The sequence below is a fragment of the Trachypithecus francoisi genome, unplaced genomic scaffold (genome assembly GCF_009764315.1).
Source record: "Trachypithecus francoisi isolate TF-2019V2 unplaced genomic scaffold, Tfra_2.0 Contig01451, whole genome shotgun sequence".
Taxonomy (NCBI): domain Eukaryota; kingdom Metazoa; phylum Chordata; class Mammalia; order Primates; family Cercopithecidae; genus Trachypithecus; species Trachypithecus francoisi.
The window spans coordinates 5,799,724-5,825,210 of record NW_022681432.1 but is presented as its reverse complement, the minus strand read 5'-3'; the positions used below and the strand labels follow the sequence as shown (position 1 = coordinate 5,825,210).

Genomic DNA, 25,487 nt, shown 5'->3' with positions numbered 1-25,487 from the left:
AAAAACTACACCCAATAACTGCACAATATATCTACTTCTCATTGTACACAAAACATTGTAAATAATAAATCATGTATTAGGCCACAAAAAAGTTTCAATGCATTTACAAATATTGAATTCATGCAAAGTATCACCCTGATCACAACACATAAAGCTGAAAATCAAAAACAAAAGAAAAACTGAAATATCATAAATATGTTAAAATTAAACAACTTTTAACAACCAATAGGTCAAAGAATATATCACAAGCAAACTTAGAAAATACTTTGGAATCAATAGCAGTGAAAACACAATATGCCACAACATATGGGGAGAAATGAAAGCAGTGCTCAACAGAAAGTTTATAGCTATAAATGTTAACATTAAAAAAGAACAATTTTAAATCAATAACTTAATATTACATCTTAAGAAACTAGAAAAACAAGAGCAAACTAACCAAAGCTGAAGAAGGAAGAAAATAATAAAGAATAGACATTAAATAAATGAAACAGAGAATAGAGAAACAATAGAGAAAATCAAAGAAACCAAGAGTTGGTATTTTGAAAAGATAAACAAAGTTGACAAATCCCTAACTATGTTATGTAATAAAAAGAGATAAGATTAAAATAATTGAAATACAGGGACAGTACTACTGATTTGACAGAAATAAATATGTTACAAAGGAATAACATGAAGAATTATACACTAATCAAGTTGACAAGCTAAATACAATACAAAAAGTTTTATAAATAAGCAGCGTATAGAGACTGAAACATGAAAAAATAAGAAATTTGATAAGACCTATAACTCATTAAGAGATGGAATCTGTAGCCAAAAACTTCCCAAGAAAGAAAAGCCCAAGACCAGATAGATCCACTAGAGAATTCTAACAAACATGTAAAGAATTAACACCAATCTTTCTAAAACTTCCAAAAAATTAAGAGGATGAAAACTTCCTAACTCATTTCTTTAGGTCAGCATTACCCTTATATGAAAACAAAGACAGTGCAAATAAGAAAACTACAGAACAATATCCCTTATGAATATTAATGCAAAATGTTGCAATAAAATGTAAGCAAATTGAATTAAATAGCATATTTAAAGCATTATATACCATGAAAAAGTATGATTTCTTCCAGAAAAGATGTTCAATATATGCACTTTAATATGTATGATACACCAAATTAACAAAATAAGGAGGGAAGAGTCATATGATTATATTAATTGATGCAGAAAAAGCATTTGACAAAATTCAACACTTTTTATAATATAGACATTCCAGAAATAGAAGGAAACTACCTCAAAATAATGAAGGCCATATATCGCAAATCCACAGCTGACATCATACTCATTGGTGAAAGGCTTGAAAGCATTGATGCCTACTTTGACCACTTATACACAGCATAGTTCTGGAAGTCCTATACAGAGAAATTAGGTAAATCAAAAAACCAGAAGGCAACAAAATAGGAAATTAAAAAATGAAATTGTCTCTAATTACGGTTAACATAATGTTATATATTAAAATTTTCTAAAAGTTTTACCAAATAAAGTGCGAGAACAAATAAACAAATTCAGCAACATTACAGATAACAAAATTAACACACAAAATTATTTCTGTTTCTGCACATTAATCACAAAAAATATGAAAAGTTAAGAAAACCATTGCATTTACAGTAGCAACAAAGAGAATAAAATACTTACTATCGAACTTAACCACATAAGTAAAAATCATGTGCACTGAAAACTGCAAAACATTGTCAAAACCATTATAGAAGACAAACAAATGGAAGAATACCATATTTTATGAATTGGAAAAATTAAAAATAAAAATATTGGTACCAACAAAAAATAACTATGAATTCAATGAAATCCCTATAAAAATTCCATGACTTTTTTTTGCAAAAATAGAAATAACCATCCAAAATCCATACAGAATCATTTGGGATCTTGAATAGTCAAAGTATTCTTGAAAAAGAACAAAAAAACTTGAGTCTCAGACTTCTTGATTTCAAAACTTACTATAAAGCAATGAAAATCAAAACAGTATGGTACTGGCATAAAAAACACATTTAAGTCAATGAAATAATAAACAGAACTCCAAAATAAACCATCACCTATGTGGTAAAACATATTTTTGCAAGGATGACAAGACCACTCAATGAAGAAAGGATGGTCTTTTCAACAAATACTGCTAACATGCAAAACAATGATGATATACCTTTTCCATATACCACACAAAAATTTACTGAAAATGGTTCCATCACCCAAAGTTAAGAGCTAAAACTATAAAATTACTAAAAGAAAGCACTCTGGGCAATCTTCATGACATTGGATTTGACAACGCCAAAAAAAAAAGCACAGAGAACAAGAGAAAAACTAGATTAATGAAGCACTTTTATACATCAAAGAGCACTATGGAGTAATAATGAATCCAACTATTGAAAGAAGTATCTGCAAAGTATCAAATATATGTGATAATGAATTAAAATCCAGAATACATAAAGAACTCAACTAAAAAAAATAAAATTGGGCAAATAATTGAATAGACTTTTTTTTTAAAGAAGATATACAAATGGTCAGAAAGAACATCAAAATGCTAAATTTCAGTAGTCCTTAGAGAAATGAAATCAAGACCACAATGATATAGCAGCTCACATACATTAAGATAGTTGTAATTTTTCAGAATACGAAAAAAAATAAGTGTTTTTAATGATGTGCAGAAACTGGAAGGTACTCACATTGCTGGTGAGAATGTAAAACAGTGCAGGAGCTGTACAAAACAGAATACCAGATTTTCAAATACTAAACAGAATTAACATATGATCTACCAATTCCACTTCTGTTTATATACTTAAAGAATCAAAAGTGGCGGAGCAAGATGGCTGAATAGGAACAGCTCCAATCTCCAACTCCCAGCGCGAGCAACACAGAAGACTGGTGATTTCTGCATTTTCAACTGAGGTACTGGAGTCATCTCACTAGGGAGTGCCGGAAAATTGGTGCTCGTCAGCTGCAGGAGCCTAACCAGCGAGAGCTGAAGCAGGGCGAGGCATTGTCTCACCTGGAAACGCAAGGGGGAAGGGAATCCCTTTTCCTAGCCAGGGGAACTGAGACACACAACACCTGGAAAATCAGGTAACTCCCACCCCAATATTGCATTTTAAGAAAACAGGCACACCAGGAGAATATATCCCACACCTGGCCGGGAGGGTCCCACGCCCACGGAGCCTCCCTCATTGCTAACACAGCAGTCTGCCGAGATCTATCTGCAAGGCAGCAGTGAGGCTGGGGGAGGGGCGCCCGCATTGCCGAGGCTTAAGTAGGTAAACAAAGCCGCAGGGAAGCTGGAATTGGGTGGAGCTCACAGCAGCTCAAGGAAACCTGCCTGACTCTGTAGCCTCCACCTCTGGGGACAGCCCACAGCTGAAGACCAACAGGGGAAGCAGTGGGGCCTGTGCAGACGCGAAGGACTCTGTCTGACAGTTTTGGGGAGAGCAGTGGATCTCCCAACACGGAGGTTGAGATCTCAGAACGGACAGACTGACTGATCAGGTGGGTCCCTGACCCCTGAGTAGCCTAGCGGGGAGACATCCCACACTAGGGGCAGTCTGACACCCCACACCTCACAGGGTGGAGTACACCCCTGAGAGGAAGCTTCCAAAGGAAGAATCAGACAGGTACACTCGCTGTTCAGCAATATTCTATGTTCTGCAAACTCTGCTGCTGATACCCAGGCAAACAGGGTCTGGAGTGGACCTCAGCAATCTCCAACAGACTATAGCTGAGGGTCCTGACTGTCAGAAGGAAAACTATCAAACAAGGAACACCTATACCAAAACCCCATCAGTACGTCACCATCATCAAAGACCAGAGACAGATAAAACCACAAAGATGGGGAAAAAGCAGGCAGAAAAGCTGGAAAGTCAAAAAATAGAGGCATCTCCCCTGAAAGGAGCGCAGCCCATCGCCAGCAACGGATCAAAGCTGGTCAGAGAATGACTTTGACGAGATGAGAGAGAAGGCTTCGGTCCATCAAACTTCTCAGAGTTAAAGGAGGAATTACGTACCCAGCGCAAAGAAACTAAAAATCTTGAAAAAGGAGTGGAAGAATTGACAGCTAGATAATTAATGCAGAGAAGATCATAAACGAAATGACAGAGATGAAACCATGACACGAGAAATACGTGACAAATGCACAAGCTTCAGTAATCGACAGATCAACTGGAAGAAAGAGTATCAGCGATTGAGGATCAAATGAATGAAATGAAGCGAGAAGAGAAACCAAAAAGAAAAAAAGAGAAAAGAAATGAACAAAGCCTGCAAGAAGTATGGGATATGTAAAAAGACCAATCTACGTCTGATTGGGGTGCCTGAAAGTGAGGGGGAAATGGACCAACTTGGAAAACACTCTTCAGGATATCATCCAGGAGACTTCCCCACCTAGTAGGGCAGGCCAACATTCAAATTCAGGAAATACAGAGAACGCCACAAAGATACTCCTCCAGAAGAGCAACTCCAAGACACATAATTGCAGATTCACCAAGTTGAAATGAAGGAAAAAATCTAAGGGCAGCCAGAGAGAAAGGTCGGGATACCCACAAGGAAGCCCATCAGACTAACAGCAGATCTCTCGGCAGAAACCTACAAGCCAGAAGAGAGTGGGCGCCAATATCAACATTCTTAGAGAAAAGAATTTTCAACCCAGAATTTCATATCAGCCAACTAAGTTTCATCAGTGAAGGAGAATAAAATCCTTTACAGATAAGCAAATGCTTAGAGATTTTGTCACCACCAGGCCTGCCTTACAAGAGACCCTGAAGGAAGCCCTAAACATGGAAAGGAACACCGGTACCAGCCATTGCAAAAACATGCCAAAATGTAAAGACCATCGAGGTAGGAAGAAACTGCCTCAACTAATGAGCAAAATAACCAGTTAATATCATAATGACAGGATCGAGTTCACACATAACAATATTAACCTTAAATGTAATGGACTAAATGGTCCAACTAAAAGACACAGACTGGCAAACTGGATAAAGAGTCAAGACCCATCAGTCTGCTGTATTCAGGAGACCCATCTCACATGCAGAGACATACATAGGCTCAAAATAAAGGGATGGAGGAGATCTACCAAGCAAAGGAGAACAAAAAAAAGCAGGGGTTGCAATCCTAGTCTCTGATAAAAAAGACGTTAACCATCAAAGATCAAAAGAGACAAGAAGGCCATTACATAATGGTAAAGGGATCAATCAAAAGGAAGAGCTAACTATCCTAAATATATGCACCCAATACAGGAGCACCCAGATTCATAAAGCAAGTCCTTAGAGACTACAAGAGACTTAGACTCCACACAAAAAAATGGGAGACTTCAACACTCCCACTGTCAACATTAGACAGATCAACGAGACAGAAAGTTAACAAGGATATCCAGGAATTGAACTCATCTCTGCACCAAGCGGACCTAATAGACATCTATAGAACTCTCCACCCCAAATCAACAGAATATACATTCTTCTCAGCACACATTGCACTTATTCAAAATGACCAAATAATTGAAGTAAAGCACTCCTCAGCAAATGTCAAAGAACAGAAATTATAACAAACTGTCTCTCAGACCACAGTGCAATCAAACTAGAACTCAGGACTAAGAAACTCAATCAAAACCGTCAACTACATGGAAATGAACAACCTGCTCCTGAATGACTACTGGGTACATAACGAAATGAAGGCAGAAATAAAGATGTTCTTTGAAACCAATGAGAACAAAGACACAACATACCAGAATCTCTGGGACACATTTAAAGCAGTGTTTAGAGGGAAATTTATAGCACTAAATGCCCACAAGAGAAAGCAGGAAAGATCTAAATTGACACTCTAACATCACAATGAAAAGAACTAGAGAGGCAAGAGCAAACACATTCAAAAGCTAGCAGAAGGCAAGAAATAACTAAGATCAGAGCAGAACTGAAGGAGATAGAGACACAAAAAACTCTCCAAAAAAATCAATGAATCCAGGAGTTGGTTTTTTGAAAAGATCAACAAAATTGACAGACGCTAGCAAGACTAATAAGAAGAAAAGAGAGAGGAATCAAATAGACACAATAAAAAATGATAAAGGGGATATCACCACCACCCCACAGAAATACAAACTACCATAAGAGAATACTATAAACGCCTCTACGCAAACCAACTAGAAAATCTAGAAGAAATGGATAATTTCCTGGACACTTACACTCTCCCAAGACTAAACAGGAAGAAGTTGAATCCCTGAATAGACCAATAGCAGGCTCTGAAATTGAGGCAACGATAATAGCCTACCCTCCAAAAAAGTCCAGGACCAGATGGATTCACAGCTGAATTCTACCAGAGGTACAAGGAGGAGCTGGTACCATCCTTCTGAAACTATTCCATCAATAGAAAAACAGGGAATCCTCCCTAACTCATTTTATGAGGCCAACATCATCCTGATACCAAAGCCTGGCAGAGACACAACAAAAAAGAGAATTTTAGACCAATATCCCTGGTGAACATCGATGCAAAAATCTCAATAAAATACTGGCAAACCGGATTCAGCAGCACATCAAAAAGCTTATCCACCATGATCAAGTGGGCTTCATCCTGGGATGCAAGGCTGTTACAATATGCAAATCAATCAATGTAATCAGCATATAAACAGAACCAAAGAAAAGAACCACATAATTATCTCAATAGATACAAAAAAGGCTTTTGACAAAATTCAACAGCCCTTCATGCTAAAAACACTCAATAAATTCGGTATTGATGGAACGTACCTCAAAATAATAAGAGGTATTTGTGACAAACCCACAGCTAATATCATACTGAATGGGCAAAAACTGGAAAAATTCCCTTTGAAAACTGGCACAAGACAGGAATGCCTCTCTCATCACTCCTATTCAACATAGTGTTGGAAGTTCTGCTAGGGCAATCAGGCAAGAGAAAGAAATCAAGGGTTATAGTAGAAAAGAAGAAGTCAAATTGTCCCTGTTTGCAGATGACATGATTGTATATTTAGAAAACCCCATCGTCTCAGCCCAAAATCTCCTTAAGCTGATAAGCAACTTCAGCAAAGTCTCAGGATACAAAATTAATGTGCAAAAATCACAAGCATTCTTATACACCAGTAACAGACCAGCATAGAGCCAAATCAGGAATGAATTTCCATTCACAATTGCTTCAAAGAGAATAAAATACCTAGGAATCCAACTTACAAGGGATGTCAAGGACCTCTTCAAGAGAACTACAAACCACTGCTCAGTGAAATCAAAGAGGACACAAACAAATGGAAGAACATACCATGCTCATGGATAGGAAGAATCAATATCATGAAAATGGCCATACTGCCCAAGGTGATTTATAGATTCAATGCCATCCCCATCAAGCTACCAATGACTTTCTTCACAGAATTGGAAAAAACTGCTTTAAAGTTCATACAGAACCAAAAAAGAGCCCGCATTGCCAAGACAATCCTAAGTCAAAAGGACAAAGCTGGAGGCGTCACGATACCTGACTTCAAACTGTACTACAAGGCTACAGTAACCAAAACAGCATGGTACTGGTACCAAAACAGAGATATAGACCAATGGAACAGAACAGAGTCCTCAGAAATAATACCACACATCTACAGCCATCTGATCTTTGACAAACCTGAGAGAAACAGAAATGGGGAAAGGAATCCCTATTAATAAATGGTGCTGGGAAAATTGGCTAGCCATAAGTAGAAAGCTGAAACTGGATCCTTTCCTTACCCTTATACGAAGATTAATTCAAGATGGATTAGAGACTTAAATGTTAGACCTAATACCATAAAAACCCTAGAAGAAAACTAGGTAGTACCATTCAGGACATAGGCATGGGCAGAAATTCATGTCTAAAACACCAAAAGCAATGGCAGCAAAAGCCAAAATTGACAAATGGGATCTAATTAAACTAAAGAGCTTTTGCACAGCAAAAGAAACTACCATCAGAGTGAACAGGCAACCTACAGAATGGGAGAAAATTTTGCAACCTACTCATCTGACAAAGGGCTAATATCCAGAATCTACAAAGAACTCAAACAAATATACAAGAAAAAACAAACAACCCATCAAAAGTGGGCAAAGGATATGAACAGACATTTCTCAAAAGAAGACATTCATACAGCCAACAGACACATGAAAAATGCTCATCATCACTGGCCATCAGAGAAATGCAAATCAAAACCACAATGAGATACCATCTCACACCAGTTAGAATGGCAATCATTAAGAAGTCAGGAAAAAACAGGTGCTGGAGAGGATGTGGAGAAATAGGAACACTTTTACACTGTTGGTGGGATTGTAAACTAGTTCAACATTATGGAAAACAGTATGGCATTCCTCAAGGATCTAGAACTAGATGTACCATATGACCCAGCCATCCCACTACTGGGGATATACCCAAAGGATTATAAATCATGCTGCTATAAAGACACATGCACACGCATGTTTATTGCGGCACTATTCACAAATGCAAAGACTTGGAATCAACCAAATGTCCATCAGTGACAGACTGGATTAAGAAAATGTGGCACATATACATGGAATACTATGCAGCCATAAAAAAGGATGATTTTGTGTCCTTTGTAGGGACATGGATGCAGCTGGAAACCATCATTCTTAGCAAACTATCACAAGAACAGAAAACCAAACACCGCATGTTCTCACTCATAGGTGGGAACTGAACAATGAGATCACTTGGAGTCAGGAAGGGAACATCACACACTGGGCCTATCATGGGAGGGGGGAGGAGGGAGGGATTGCATTGGGGAGTTATACATGATATAAATGATGAATTGATGGGTGCTGACGAGTTGATGTGTACAGCACACCAACATGGCATAAGTATACATATGTACAAACCTGCACGTTATGCACATGTACCCTAGAACTTAAAGTTAAATAAAAAAAAATGTTCTCTAATATACCTTAAATATATATACCTAAATGTACCCACCAAAATTAAAAATTAAAAAAGTTAGAAGTTAAAAAAAAGAATCAAAAGCAGAGAATAGAACAGATATTTACTCATCCATGTTCATAGTAGCGTGATTTATAATAACACACAATGTAGAAGCAAACAAAGATCCATAGACAGATAATGAATAAATTAAAGGTAGTTATGTTCATGTGTTCATCTACTTGAGATTTCATAGCAAAATACCACAAATAGGTAGCTTAAACAACATAAATTTATTTTCTTAGTAGTTCTAGAAATTGTAAGTCCAATATCAAAGTGCCAGCATGGTTGGTGTTTTGTGAGATATCCCTCCTTGGGTTACATATGGCCTTGTTCTTGCTGTGTCCTCATGTGGTAGATAACCTCATCTTATAGCTTCACCCTTAGGACTTCTAATTTTAATTATCTCATAAATAACCTATTTTCAATTGCAGTAACATTGGCAGTTAGGGCCGGGCGCGGTGGCTCAAGCCTGTAATCCCAGCACTTTGGGAGGCCGAGACGGGCGGATCACGAGGTCAGGAGATGGAGACCATCGTGGCTAACACGGTGAAACCCGTCTCTACTAAAAAATACAAAAAACTAGCCGGGCGAGGTGGCGGCACCTGTAATCCCAGCTTCCCTGGAGGCTGAGGCAGGAGAATGGCGTGAACCCGGGAGGCGGAGCTTGCAGTGAGCTGAGATCCGGCCACAGCACTCCAGCCAGGGTGACAGAGCGAGACTCCGTCTCAAAAAAAAAATAAATAAATAAATTCAACATTGGCAGTTAGGAATTTGACATATAAATTAGAGGCAGAACACAATTTAGCCCACAGCAGTGATAGACACGTACAATGAAATATTATCAGCTTTAAAAAGGAATACAATTTTGATACATACTTCAACATAAATAAACCTTGAAGGCATCATAATAAGTAAAAAAAAAAAAAAAAAAAAAAAAAAAAAGACCGTCAAAAATGACAAATATTCCTTTCATTTCACTTAAATGAAGTACCTAGAATAGTCAAATTTATAGAAATAAAAAGTACAGCAGTGGCTGCTAGAGACTGGAGAATAGGAGAATGGAGAGTTAGTAAAAAATGTCTAGAGAGTTCCGTGGGAGAAAATGAAAAAGTCTAAGAGATAAAAGGTAGTGATGGTTGTACAACAATGTGAATATACTTACTATCACAAATAGTATGCTTAAAGTAGTTATAACAGTAATTTTTATGCTATGTATATTTAAGCATAATTTTTTAAAAATTGAAAATAGGAAAATTACTACCACCATACAGAAATAAAAATTGTCAGACTATGAATAATTGTACACTGACAAATTAGATAAATTAGATAAATGAAAAAAATCTAGAAATATACAAATAACCTAATCTGATGTAAGAAGGAATTGGAAATTTCCAACAGCTATAACAACAACAAAAAAGAATAAATTATTTATTTAAAAGCTCCACATTAAATGTCTATATCACAAAGTCTGAAAGAGCAGACATAGACTATATAAGGTCACACTTCAGGGAACTAGAGAAACAGAAAAAAAACAAACACACACCCAGAAGTAAAGAAATAACCAAGATCAGAGAAGAATTAATTGAAATTAAGACAAAAAAATACAAAGGATAAATGAAACAAAAAGATGCTGCTTTGAAAGGATTAATAAAATTGATAGACCATTAGCAAAGTTAACCAAGAAAAGAGGAGAGAAGATACAAATAATCTCAATTAGAAATGAAACGGAAGATATTACAACTGATACCACAGAAATACAAAAGATTATTAAAGGTTACTAGCAACACCTTTACATGCATAAACTAGAAAACCCAGAGGAAACAAATAAATTCCTGTAAATATACAGCCTTCCTAGATTAAACCAGGAAGAAATGCATACTCTGAACAGACCGATAACAAGCAGCAAGATTGAAATGGGAATTTAAAAGTTACCCAAAAAAGTCCAGGACCAGGAAGATTCACAGCTGAATTCTATCAGACATTTAAAGAAAAATTGGTACCAATCCTATTGACACTATACCAAAAGATAGAGAAAGAGGGAATCATCCCTAAATCATTCAATGAAACCAGTATCACCCTAATTCCAAAACCAGGAAAGGACATATCAACAACAACAACAAACTACAGACAATAACTCTGACAAACATAGACACAAAAATCATCAACAAAATGCTAGCTAAAGGAATCCAACAGCATATCAAAATGATAGTCTACCACAATCAAGTGAGTTTCATATGAGAGATTCAGGGATTGTTTAACAGACACAAGTCAATAAATGTGAGACACCATGTAAAGAGAATTAAAAACAAAGATCATAGGATCATCTCAATAGACACAGAAAAAAAAACATTTGACAAAATCCAGCATTTCTATATGATTAAAACACTCAGAAAAATTGGCATAGAAGGGACATACCTTAAGGTAATAAAAGTCATCTGTGAGACACTCACAGCCAACCTTATACTGAGTGGGTAAAAGTTGAAAGCATTCCCCCTGAAAACTGGAAGAAGGACGTCCACTTTCACAACTTCTCTTCGACATAGTACCGGAAGTCCTACACAGGACAGACAAGAGAAAGGAATAAAAGGTATCCAAATCAGTAAAGAAGAATTCAAGCTGTCACTATTTGTTGATGACATGATTGTATACCTGAAAAACCCTAAAGACTCCTCCAAAAAGCTCCTAGGACTGGTAAATTGATTCAGCAAAGTTTCTGGAAAAAAAAAATAATGTACATAAATCAGTAGCTCTGCTATACACCAATGGTGACCAAGCTGAGAATCAAATAACCTGCATGTTGTGCACATGTACCCTAGAACATAAAGTATAAAAAAAAAAGTTCAACCTCTTTTACAACAGCTGCAAAACAAAAAACAAACAACCAAAAACAAAAACAACAACAACAACAAATTTGAACTATACCCAACCAAGGAGGCAAAAGACATCTACAAGGAAAACTGCTGAAAGGCTGGAAGAAACCATAGATGACACAAACAAATGGAAACACACCCCATTATCATGAATGAGTAGAATTAATATTGTGAAAATGACCATACTGCACAAAGCGATCTACAAATTCAATGCAATTCCCATTAAAATACCACCATCATTCATCACAGAACTAGAGAAAACTATCCTAAAATTCATGTGAAATCAAAAAGAGCTCACATAGTGAAACCAAGACTAAGCAAAATTTTAAAAAATGGTATTAAAATAGGCATAGAGACCAATGGAACAGAATAGAGAAGCCAGAAATAAAAGCAAATACTTGTAACCAACTGATCTTCGTTAAAGCAGACAAAAACGTAAAATGGGGAAAAGACACTCTTCATCAAATGGTGCTGACATAATTGGCAAGCCACAAGTAGAAGAATGAAACTGGATCTTCATCTCTTACCTTATACAAAAATCAACTCAAAATGAATCAAAGACTTAAATCTGGGACCAAAAACCATAAAAATTCTGGACGATAACATCAGAAACACCTCCTAGACACTGGGTTAGGCAAAGACTTCATGACTAAAAATGCAAGGCAAACGAAACAAAAACAAAGATGAATAGATGGCACTTAATTAATCTAAAAAGCTTCTGTACAGCAAAAGAAATAATCAACAGGATAAACAGACAACCCACAGAGTGGGAGAAAATCTTTGCAGTATCTACATTCAACAAAGGACTAATATCCAGAATCCATAAGTAACTCTAATAAATCAGTAAGTAAAAAACAAACAATCCCATCCAAAAACTGGGTTAGGAACATGAATAGAGAATACTCAAAAGAAGATATACAAATGACCAACAAACATAAAAAAAATGCTAACATCACTAATTTTCAGAAAAATGAAAATCAAAACCACAATGTGATATCACCTTACTCCCGCAAGAATGCCTATAATCAAAAAATGAAAAAATAATAGATGCTGGTGTGGATGTGGTGAAAAGGGAACACTTTTACATTGCTGGTGGAAATGTAAACTAGTACAACCACTATGGAAAACAGCGTGGAGATTCCTTAAAGAACTAAATGTAGAACTACCATTTGATACAGCAATGCCACTCCTGGGTATCTACCCAGGAAAAAAAAAGAAGTCATTATACCAAAAACATACTTGTACCCGCATGTTTAGAGCAGTGCAATTTGCAATTGCAAAAATATGGAACCAGTCCAAATGCCGCAATCAACAAGTGGATAAAGAAAATGTGAAATATATATATATATATGTATGTATGCATGTATATATATGTGTGTGTGTATAAATGGGTATATATATCACATTCATATATATCAACTCATATGTATGTATATACATATATATGTATATATATCACATTCATAGATATGTGTATATATATCACATTCATATATACACACACACACACACACGCACACCAACACCACCCATGGACTACTATTCAGCCATAAAAAGGAATGAGATAATGGCATTCTCAGCAACTTGGATGAAATTGAAATTGGAGACTATTATTCTAAGTGAAATAATTCAGGAATGGAAAACTAAACATTGTATGTTCTCACTCATAAGTGGGAGCTAAGCTACAAGGATGCAAAGGCATAAGAATAATACAATGGACTTTTGGGACTCAGGGGAAAAGGGGAGAAGGTGGTGAGGGATAAAAAACTACACATTGGGTATAGTGTACACTGCTTGGGTGATGGGTGTGCCAAATTTCACAAATCACCACTAAAAAACTTATTCATGTGCAATAAATAAATAGATCACTAGCATTTAAAAAACTCCCAACAAAGAAAATCCAGGACCAGATGTCCTCACTGGTAAATTACATCACACATTTAATAAATTATCACCAATATTTCTCAAAATCTTCTAAAAATTAGAAGGGGAGAGATACTTCTTAATTGGTTTTGTGAAGACAGCATTACCCTGATATCAAAGTCAGACAAAGTTTCAAAAGAAATGAGTATCATACACCAATATCCCTTATAAGTATAAATGTAGAAGTCCTCAATAAAATACTATCAAACTGAATTCAACAGCATATTAAAATAATTATACACTACAGACAAGTGGTATATATTCCAGAAATATAAGATCATTTCAGCATAAGAAAATCCATCAATGTAGCAGCACATTCATGGAATAAAAGGGGAAGCAAACCATGATTCTCTCAATTGACACAAAAAGTTTCACTTGAAAGATCTGACATTCTTTCATGACAAAAATACTCAGAAATCTATTAAAAAAATTGGACTTCCTCAACATGACAAAGGGTACACAAAAAAAAACCCATTGGTGACATTATACTCAATGGTTAAAGACTAGAATCTTTTCCTCTATGATCAAACACCATACAAAGATGCCACTGTAACAAATACCTGTTCTAATTTATCCTTAAAGTTCCAGCCAACACAATTAGAAAAGAAATAAAAGGCATCCCAATTGAAAATAAAGTCAAGAAAGCTCTTTTCATGAATGACCCAACCTATACATGTAATCCAAAATAATTTTAAAAAGGATACTAAAGAAACAAATTCTTCATAGTTGGACAGAACAAAATCAACATAAAAATCGCTTATGTTCATGGAAATCAATTAATAATCCAAAAATACTAAGAAACATTAACAAGTAATGTCAATAAAAAAGAATTAAAATACCAAGAAATAAACTGAAGAAAAGAGCTAAAATGCTTGCACATTGAAATCAATAAAACATTGATTAAAAATTGAAGAAAATCTAAATAAATGCAAACACATGTGATGATCATGAATTGGAAAACGTAACATTGTGAATATGGCAATACCACCCAAAGTGATGTACACATTCAATGCAATACCTATCAAATATACATTTTATTTTACTGTAATGATCGATTTATAGTTTTACATATTTATGGAACAGAAAGTGATTCCCTACCAAACTTTTAACAAAAAATTAACAGCTTTTCTTCATGTTATCCTATCACTACTCCATTCAGTCCAAGCTGAAAATATTCCACTGATTAATTCCATCTCCATACCTGGCTTCTGCTGAGATGGCTGAATGGATCGATAAGTCACAAACCCATAATCCTTTCAACACCACATACACTTCCTTAGTGCACCCTCCAGCATATACTTTCTCAAGTTTTGACATATGTATAGATTGAACATTTCCCAAATCTTCATACTTTTCTTCTATTTTTGTAACAATGTCACCTTCACTTTGTCTTTCTCCTCTTGCATTTTACTAAGCAACAAGGAAAAATTAGACCATCCATTCAATGCTTTGCTTTAAAAACTTCTCAGATCAATATTAAAGTTCATCACTTACAAATTCTATCTTCCACAAAACAATAGAACAAATTGGGTCACATTTGTAGGAACTTTAAAACAAGAAACACCTTTCCTGCAGTTTCTAATAGCATAGAAGACTAGATGCCCAAAATTAAGGTTCCAGGAGGGTTGGTTTCTTTTGAGGTCTCTTTCCTTGGCTTGTAGATGGCCACTTTCTCCATGTCTTTAAGTGGTGATTTCCCTGTGCATTTCTGTGTCTTAATCTCCTTTTCTTAAAAGGACACCAATCATATTGAACTAGGACCCACCCTAATGACTTCATTTTACCTTAGTTTGTCTTTAAAGAGTTTATCTTCAAATACATTCTGAGATACTAAAGAACAGGACTTCCTTAACATATAAATCATGAGAGACACCATACATCGCATAAAAAATGGTATCTCCATTCTGTGAATTTCACTGTTTTGATAGTGTCTCTTAATGCAGAAAAGATTTTAATTTTCACAAATTTTTTCTTTTGTTGTATGCTCTTTTTGTGTCATATCCAAAAATCATTGTATGTCTAATATCATGAATCTTTTTCTGTGTTCTTCTAAAAGTTTCATAGTTTTAGTTCTTACATTCAAGTCTTTAGATTGATATTTAAGTAAATTTTTGTATATGACTTAAGGTAAGAATACACTGTTCTTTCTCCATTTAATTGTATAAGGATATTTGGAGCAAACTTTTTGATTATATAAGTGAGGGTGTATTTCTGGGCTCTCTATTTTAATCTATTATTATATATGCTTGTCTTTATTCAAAGACTACATTGTTTTGATTACCACACTTTCGTAGGAAATCTGAAGTAAGAAAGTGTAAGTCCTCCAACTTTTAAATTGCATTGCAATTTTTCTGGCTATTATTGGTTTTAGAGATTCCATGTTTATGATATGGAATTCACCTAAATTACGGTTGCATTTTAGGATAAGTTTTGGTATTTCTGATAAAAAAGTAATTGCAATATTGATTGGGATTGCATCTGTAATCTTAATAACATAATCTAAAAACATGAGTCATCCTTCTATTAATTTACATCTTCCTTAATTTTTTCAAAATTTTTAGTTTACAATGTATAAGTCTTATTTCTCCTTGACCATTAAAAAAATTGTAGAGAAGGAATCTTTCTTTACTGGCCCAGCTGATTTTGAACTCCTGGGCTTCTGTGATCCTTCTGCCTCAGCCTGCAAAAGTGAAAACTGCCTCAGCCTCCCAAAGTGAAGGCATGAGCCATCATGCCTGTTGAAGATTTGTTCTTTGCTAAGTTTATTGAAAAAAGTCTTGTCCACATCTCCTTGGATTCATTATAAGGTATGAGAGTCTTTCCCCTTGGCAATTTCTGTTTTTTTGACCATTATTTAGGTTGAGGGGCACGTGTGCAGGTTTGTCACATAGGTCTGTCACAGGGGTTTAAAATCAAATGATTTTAACTGTGCAGAGTTATTTCAGGGCTCTCTATTCTGTTCCATTGTTCTATATGTCTGTTTTCATACCAGAACCATGCTATTTGGGTTAGTGTAGCTTGTAGTATACTTTGAAGTTGGGTAATGTGGTGCACTGGTTTTGTTGTTTTTTGCTTAGGATTGCATGGGCTATTTGGACCCTTTTTTGGTTCCATATCAATTTTAAAATAGAGTTTTTCTAATTTTGTGAATATCATTGGTAGTTTGATAGAAATATCACCAAATCTGTAAATTTCTTTGGTGCATATAATATTTTAACAATTTTGATTCTTCCCATTCTTAAGCATAAAATGATTTTCCATTCATTTGTGTCATCTCTGATTGCTTTCAGCAGTGTTTCGTAATTCTCCTTGTAGGAATCCTTCACTTCCCTGGTTAACTGTATTCATAAGTATTTTATTCTTATAGTGGCTATTGGCAATGGGGTTTAATTCTTGATTTGGCTCTCAGCTTGCATGTTAGAGATGTATAAAAATGCTACTGATTTATGTACACTGAGTTTGCATTCTAAAACTTTGTTGAAGTATTTTTATCCGAACTTAGGTGCTTTGGGGCAGAGACTAACAGAGATAGTTTGACTTTCTCTCTTACTATTTGGATGTCTTTTATTTTATTCTCTTGTCTGATTGTTCTGGCTAGGACTTCCAGTATTATGTTGAACAAGAATGAGAAGAGCAGACATTCTGGTCTTTTTCTGATTCTCAAAAGCTGGTTTCCAGCTGTGCCCATTCTGTACATGTTTGCTCTGAGTCTTTCATAGATGGCTCTTATTTTTTTTTTGAGATATGTTATTTCAATGCCTAGCTTGTTGAGAGTTTTTAATATGAAGGGATGTTGAACTGTATCAAAAGCCTAGCTTGTTGATGGTTTTTTATATGAGGAGGTGTTGAACTGTACCAAAAGTCTTTTCCTAATCTATTGAAATGGTCATGTGCCTTTTGTTTTTAGTTTTATTTACAGCATGAATCACTTTTTTTGATTGGCATATGTTGAACCAACCTTGCATCCCAGGGATAAAACCTACTTTCATGTGGTGGATTAGCTTTTTGATGCACTGCTTGATTCAGTTTGCTAGTATTTTGTTGAGGATTTTTGCATCTATGTTCATTAAGGATATTGGCTTGTAGTTTTCTTTATTTTGTTGTGTATCTGCTAGGTTTTGATATCAGAACGGTGCTAGCACTGTAGAATCAGTTAGGGAGGAGACCCCTTTCCTCAATATTTTGGAATAATTTGAATATAAATAGTACCAGCTCTTCTTTATACATCTGGTACAATTTGGCTGTGAATCTTTCTGGTCCTGGATTTATTCTTGTTGGAACGTTTTAAACATTGATTCAATTTTGGAACTCATTATTGGCCTTTTCAGGGATTCGACTTCTTCCTGGTTCAGTCTTCGCGGGTTGTATGTCTCCTGTAATATAGCCATTCATTCTAGGTTTTGTAGCTTGTGTGCGTAAAGATGTTCATAGTAGTCTCTGAAGGTGTTGTCTATTTCTGTCTTATAAGTTCTAATGTCTCCTTTGACATTTCTGATTGTGTTTATTTGGATATTCTCTTTTTGTTTCTTTATTGGTCTAGCTAATTGTATATCAATTTTATTTATTCTTTTAAAGACCTAATACTTGGATTCATTGATCTTTTGTATAGTTTTTTTGCAACTCAATTTTATTCCACTCAGCTCTGATTTTCGATGTGCAGTTTCTTCTGCTAGCTTTGGGTTGGGTTTCTTCTTGTTTATTTTTCCAATTCCTCTAAGTGTAATTAGCTTGTTAATTGGAGGTATTTATAACTTTTTTATGTGGGGGGTTTAACACTGCTTCAGCTGTGTCTCAGAAATTCTGGTAAGTTGCATCTTTGTTCTCATTAGTTTCAAAGAATTTCTTGATTTTTGCATTAATTTCATTCTTTACTCAAAATCATTTAACAGCAGGTTGTTTAATTTGCATGCAATTGTATGGTGTTTAGCAATCTTCTTATTATTGATTTGGACTTTTATTGTGCTATGATACAAGAGTGGGGTTAGTATAATATTGTTTTCAGAAAAAAACTTTCTGAGAATAGTTTTTTGGCCAATGAAGGGATCACTTTTAGATTATGTGCCATGTGCAGATGAGAAACAAATTATATCTGTTGTTTTAGGGTGGGGAATTCCATAGATATCTGTTCGGTCCACTTGTGCAAGTGACGAGTTCGGTTTCTGAATATTGTTTTTTAGTTTTCTGCTTCAGTGATTTGTCTACCTCTGACAGTAGAGTGTTGAAGTCTCTCACTATTATTGCATGGTTATCTAAGTTCTCTTCATAGGTATCTACAAACTTGTTTTATGATTCTGGTTGCCCTTGTGTTTGGTGCATATATATTTTGGATAGTTACATCTTCTTGTTGAATTGAACTCTTTACTGTTATGTAATGGCCTTCTTTGTCTTTTTTATTGTTGCTGGTCCAAAGTCTGTTTTGTCTGAAATTATAATTAGAAAATCCTTTTTTCTTTTCCATTTGCTTGGTAGATTTTTCTCTATCCCCTTACTTTGAGACTATTAGTGTCATTGCATATCAAATAGGTCCTTTGAAGACAGTTTACAGTTGGATTTGGTTTTATTATCCAACTTGTACCTCTGTTCCTTTTAATCAGGACATTAAGCCCATTTAATTCAGGATTAATATTGATATGTTTGAATTTGATTCTGTCACTATGTTGTTAGCTGGTTACTATGCAGACTCGTTTGTGTAGTTGCTTTATAGTGTCAATGGTCTCTGTACTTAAGTGTGTTTCTGTGGCGGCTGGTAATGGGCTTTATTTTCTATATTTAGCACTCCCTTAAGGACTTCTTATAACGCAGTTTTGGTGGTAACAAATTCCTTTAGCATTTTCTTATCTGAAAAATACCTTATTTTTTGTTCACTTATGGATCTTAGTTCAGCTGGATATGAAATTTGTGGTTGAAATTTATTTTCTTTAAGAATTCTGAATATAGGTCCCTAGTCTCTGCAGTCTTAAAGGTTTTCTGCTGAAATATCCACTATTAGCCTGATCGGGTTCCCTTTGTAGCAGACCTACGCCTTCTCTATTGCTCTCTTTTAACATATTTTCTTTCATTTCAAACTTGGAGAATGTAATGACTATGTGTCTTATAAATGACCGTCTTGTATAGCATCTCATAGGGCTTTGCTGCATTTCCTGAATTGGAATGCTGGCCTCTTTAGTGAGGTTGGGAAAATTTTCATAAACAATATCCTGAAATATGTTTTCCAAGTGGCTTACTTTCTGTCCCTCTCTTTCAGGGAAGCCGATGAGTTATAGATTGGTCCCTTTACATAATCCCATATTTTCCAAAGGTTTTGTTCATTCTTTGTTCTTGTTTTTTCTCTATTTGTGTCTGACTAATTTAATGCAGAAAGCCAATCTTCATGCTCCAAATGTCTTTGCTCATCTTGGTCTATTTTTCTGTTACTCCATATGACTGTATTATGAAATTCTTGAAGTGAGATTTTCAGCTCTACCAGATTAGTTTTTTTCTTTTGTCATGGTCATTTTGTCTTTCAGTTCCTTATCATTTAACTGTATTCCTTAGATTCCTTGGATGGTGTTTGGACTTTCTTCTGAATATTGATGATTTTTATTTCTATCCATCTTCTGAATTTTATGTCTGTCATTTCAATCATCTCAGCCTGGGTAAAAGCTATTGTAGGGGAAGAAGTATGGTCTTTTTGAAGTAAGAAAACACTGGCTTTTTGAGTTGCCAGAGTTCTCGTGTGGGCTGTTTCTCATCTGTGTGGGCTTATATTTCTTCAATATTTGAAGTAGCTGCCCCTTGAATGGGGTTTTTTTCTTTTATATTCTTTGATGCCTTTGGGGGTTTGATTGTGGCGTTAATGTTACAGGTTGTTAGACAGGCATGAGTAGATCAGGAGAGTGCTCTCCCCTACTCACTAGGAATGTTGGATGATGTTTTGGCAGTTGTCACATTGCCTCTCTAAAGGTGACAAACTGGCAGCTGACAGCAAGGAGAGGCCATTTTCTGATGGCCCATAACTGTTGCAATAAAGTGTTAATTGAATGCAAGCACCAGCGGGCAACAACTTCCTTGGCATGTGCATTAAGAAACAAAATGGCAGAGTATGACCTTCTGGGCACTCCACCAGAAAAGGGAAGAAAAGCTTCACATGGGCAAGCATACAACTTCCTAAACACACTGAGCGTGCTCACTTCCCAAGGGTAAGGAGGGCACTGCACATGCAGGCAGCCAATTCTTAGGGAAGAATTGTGGGAATGGGGCCAGCCCATAAAGTCTTAGCATCAGGGTTAAATGGGGAACTTGACCCAGTGTCCACTTGGGTCTCTTCCAAGCATACTTTTCTTTCTTTCCTGTTCTAAAGCCTTTTAAGTGAACTTCCACTCCTGCTGTGAAACTTGCCTTGGTCTCTTTTTCTGCCTTATTCCCCTCAGTCAAATTCTTTCTTCTGAGGAGGTAAGAATTGAGATTGCTGAAGACTCGTATGGAATTGCCGCCAGTAACTCAGATACCTTCTATTGTAACATAAGGTGGGTTCAGTTGATTGGCTTCATTCCTGAAGTGTTTAGGGGATTAATGTTCAGCTCACTACTCATGGACTACATGCTATAACTCTGGGGGACTGTTACCAGGCCCCCAAATTTGTTATCTGGCCCCTTGAAATTAAGAACCTGTTGCACTGGAGGAGCCATTTGTTGCCAGTCAGCTGGCCACAGCATTCCAATGAGTGGTGCTAGCCAAAGTGCTGCATCAGGGTTATTGCAGTAGGGCCCATGTTCACTTGTGTATGTCAGCAACTGAAGTAGTGCAGCAAAGTGCATGCATATCAGCATTTTATTGATAATAATGTTGTTCCTTTTGAAAATCTTGTAAATTGAGTTATTTTATTAATTTTATGTGTTATTTCTTGTTAGTGTATAGAAATACAAATGATTTTTGAGTGTTGATTTTGTGTCCTCCATCTTTGGTGAATGGTAGCCCTGATGGGGTTGGACTTGCATGGGGCTTGTAGCCCCTTTCTTTTATTTGATTTCTAGGAATGTTTGCCCAATGATTAGATCCCCATTGTGTCTTGAAAGTAAGTGATTTTTCAATTTTACAGGCATATATGTGGAAAGAACTTGCCTTGTTTCAGATGAGACTTTGGACTCTTGAGTTATTATTGGAATGAGTTAAAGCATTGGGGGATTATTGGGAAGATGTGATTGTATTTTGAAGTGTGGGAGGGACATGAGATAAGAGAGGGGCCGGGGCAAAATAATATCATTTAGATATGTGCCCCTACCAATATATCATGTTCCAACGCAATACCCAATGTTAGAGATGAAGTCTGGTGAGAGGTGATCAGATAATAAAGGAGGAATTTTTGTGAATGGTTTAGCATCATCACTTTGGTACAATTCTCCTGATAATGAGTAATTTTTCATGAGATCTGGACATTTAAAAGTCTGTAGTGTCTCCCCCCACTCTGTTGCTCTTACTCCCACAATGTGACATACCTGCTCCTGTTTTGCCTTCTGCCATAATAATAGGCTTCTTCAGGCATCCCCAGAAGCTGATGCCAGAGCTATGCTTCTTGTACAGCCTGTAGAACCGTGAGCTAACTGAACATCTTTCTTTTTTAAATTACTCAGTCTTCGGCATTTCTCTGTAGAAATGCAATAATGATCTAATACACTAGTGATAATAGCTGACTTTTTTTTTTTTCTTACTTTAAGTTCTGGGATACATGTGCAGAATGTGCAGGTTTGTGACCCAAGTATACATGTGCCATGGTGGTTTGTTGCACCTATCAACCAATCTTCTAGGTTTTAAGCTTGGCATGCATTAGGTATTTGTCCTAATGCTCTCCCTCCCCTTGCCCCCATCCCCCCATTAGGCCCTGGTATGTAATGTTCCCTTCCCTGTGTCCATGTGTTCTCGTTATTCAACTCCCACTTATGAGTGAGAACATGTGATGTTTGATTTTCTGTTGCCGTGTTAGTTTATTGAGAATGATGGTTTCCAGCTTCATTCATGTCCCTGCAAAGGACATGAACTCATTATCTTTTAAGACTGGGTAGTATTCCATGATGTATATGTGCCACATTTTCTTTATCTAGTTTATCATTGATGGTCATTCGGGTTGGTTCTAAGTCATTGTTATTGTAAATAGTGCTGCAATGAACACGTGTGCATGTGTCTTTACAGTAGAAAGATTTATAATCCTTTCGGTATATACCCAGTAATGGAATTGTTTAGTCAAATGGTATTTCTTGTTCTAGATCCTTGAGGAATCAACACACTGTCTTCCATAATGGTTGAACTAATTTACACTCCCACCAACAGTGTAAAAGCGTTCCTATTTCTCCACAGTCTCGTCAGCTTCTGCTGTTTCCCGACTTTTCAATAATGTCCATTCTAACTGGAGTGAGATGGTATCTCATTGTGGTTTTTATTTGCATTTCTCTAATGACCAGTGATGTTGAGCTTTTTCTTTTTCAAATGGTTTGTTGGTCACATAAATGTCTTTGTTTGAGAAGTGTCTGTTTTATACTACAAAGCTACAGTAACCAAAACAGCATGATACTTGCACCAGAACAGATATATAGACCAATGGAACAGAACAGACACCTCAGAAATAACACCACCCATCTACATCCATCTGATCGTCAACAAGCCTTACAAAAGCAAGCAATGGGGAAAGGATTCCTTGTTTAATAAATGCTACTGGGAGAACTGGCTAGCCATATGCAGAAAACAGAAACAGACTTCCTTCTTTACACCTTATACAAAAATTAACTCAAGATGGATTAAAGACTTAAAGGTAAAACCCAAAACCACAAAAACCCTAGAAGAAAACCTAGTCAATATCATTCAGGACATAGGTATGGGCAAAGAATTCATGACTAAAACATCAAAAGCAATTGCAACAAAGCCAAAATTGATAAATGGGATCTAATTAAACTAAAGAGCTTCTGCACAGCAAAAGAAAATATCATCAGAGTGAACAGGCAACCACAGGATGGGAGAAAATTTTTGCAATCTATTTATCTGACAAAGGACTAATATTCAGAATATACAAAGAGCTTAAACAATTTTACAGGAAAAAAAAAACAGATAATCCCATCAAAAAGTGGGCTACGGATGTGCTTTTGTTTTTTCAGAAGTTTTTGATTACTGATTCTATCTCCTTATTACTGATATATCTATTCAGATTTTCTATTCATTATTCAGTTTTTGTGAGTTATGTGTTTCTGGGAATTTATCCATTTCATCTAAGTCATCTAACTTATAGGCATGCAATTATTCATTAAACTCTCTTATAATCCTATTTATTTTTTCATAGTAATGTCCCCACCTTAATTTATTTTTTTTCTTTTTTCTTTTTCTTTTTTTTTTTTTTTGTAGAAACAGATTACTCACACTTTCATATTTTTACACATGTAGTTAATATAGAACCTGGGACTTTTACAATCGATTCCCCAAACCCCGTTATGGAAAGTGATGGACTATACAACAATGCTGAAGGAGCATATTTTCTCTCTCTAGGAAGAAGATGATTAGTAGCCATAATTCTGTGTGTCAAGAGAAATTTGTAATACAAAAATCAGAGTAAGATGAATGGCCCAGAAACCTACATTTTATTGACACAGTTATTTTCCCACAGAGAATCTTAGAAAGAGGTAATGTTTTCATTTAATGAATGAGAGGAGCCTGCTTGTATCCCTGAATCATTCTTTAGGAAAAGCAACAGAAACAATTGACAGGCACACTTCTAAAATAAAGAAGTCACTACCTTCAGCCCACACCTCCACACCCCCATCTGCCTGCCCAATGGCTGTCATTTCCGTAAAGTCACCCTCTTCTACTCTGGTATTACCAGGATAATTGAAATTTTCAAGCAGAAAAAAAAAAAAAAAAAAAAAGTCACGGTATAATAAGTGACTGGCGGCCCAAAGGAAGCCCTTTGACTATGATATTCAATTTTCTGTTCAATCCACACTGCAGAGATACAAGGATAACCACCATTTTGGTTCCCAAATTTTTTCCAAGAGCTCATACAAAATATTCCAGATAAATGAAATTTAATCTTCGTCTTCCTCCTCTTCTTCATCCTGGTTAATTTGGAAGTAACGGAATTCATAACTCTCTTTGCTGTTAGCAACTGCGTGCAACCAATCACGTAGTTTATTATTCTTCAAATATTTTTTAGTAAGATATTTCAAATACCTTTTTGAAAAAGGCACCTCTGATGTTACAGCAATCTTGCTCTTGCTCCTTTCGATGGTCACCACCCCTTACCAAGGTTCTCAGCTTTGCCGATCACTTTGATCCTTTCTTGCAAAAACTGCTCAAAATTGGCAGCATCCATGATTCCATCTTTTACGGGGTAGGTGCAATCAAGAGTGAATTTCAGAACCTGCTTCTTTTGTTTGCCCCCCTTCACAAGTTTTTTCACAGGTGCCATAGCAGTAGCGGAGACAAAAAGCCCAATATCACTTCCACATAATTTTCTTTCCTTTGGATATATATCCAGTAGTGCGATTGCTGGATCATATGGTGGTTTAATTTTTAGTTTTTGGGGAACCTCCATACTGTTTTCCATAGTGTCTGTACTTATTTACATAACACAATTTACATATACCTTTATATACACACCAACAGTATGTAAGAATTCCTTTATTCTTCATCCTCTCCAGAATTTACCTTAATTTCTATTTTAGTTATGTGATACGTCTCCTATTTCTTTTTTTTTTTTTT

General features: G+C 35.9%; 1 pseudogene; it reads right to left on the bottom strand.

Annotated features, from left to right (window-relative positions):
• Window positions 1-24,811: 24,811 nt before the first annotated feature.
• On the bottom strand, window positions 24,812-25,194 carry LOC117096150 (annotated as a pseudogene).
• Window positions 25,195-25,487: the final 293 nt, after the last annotated feature.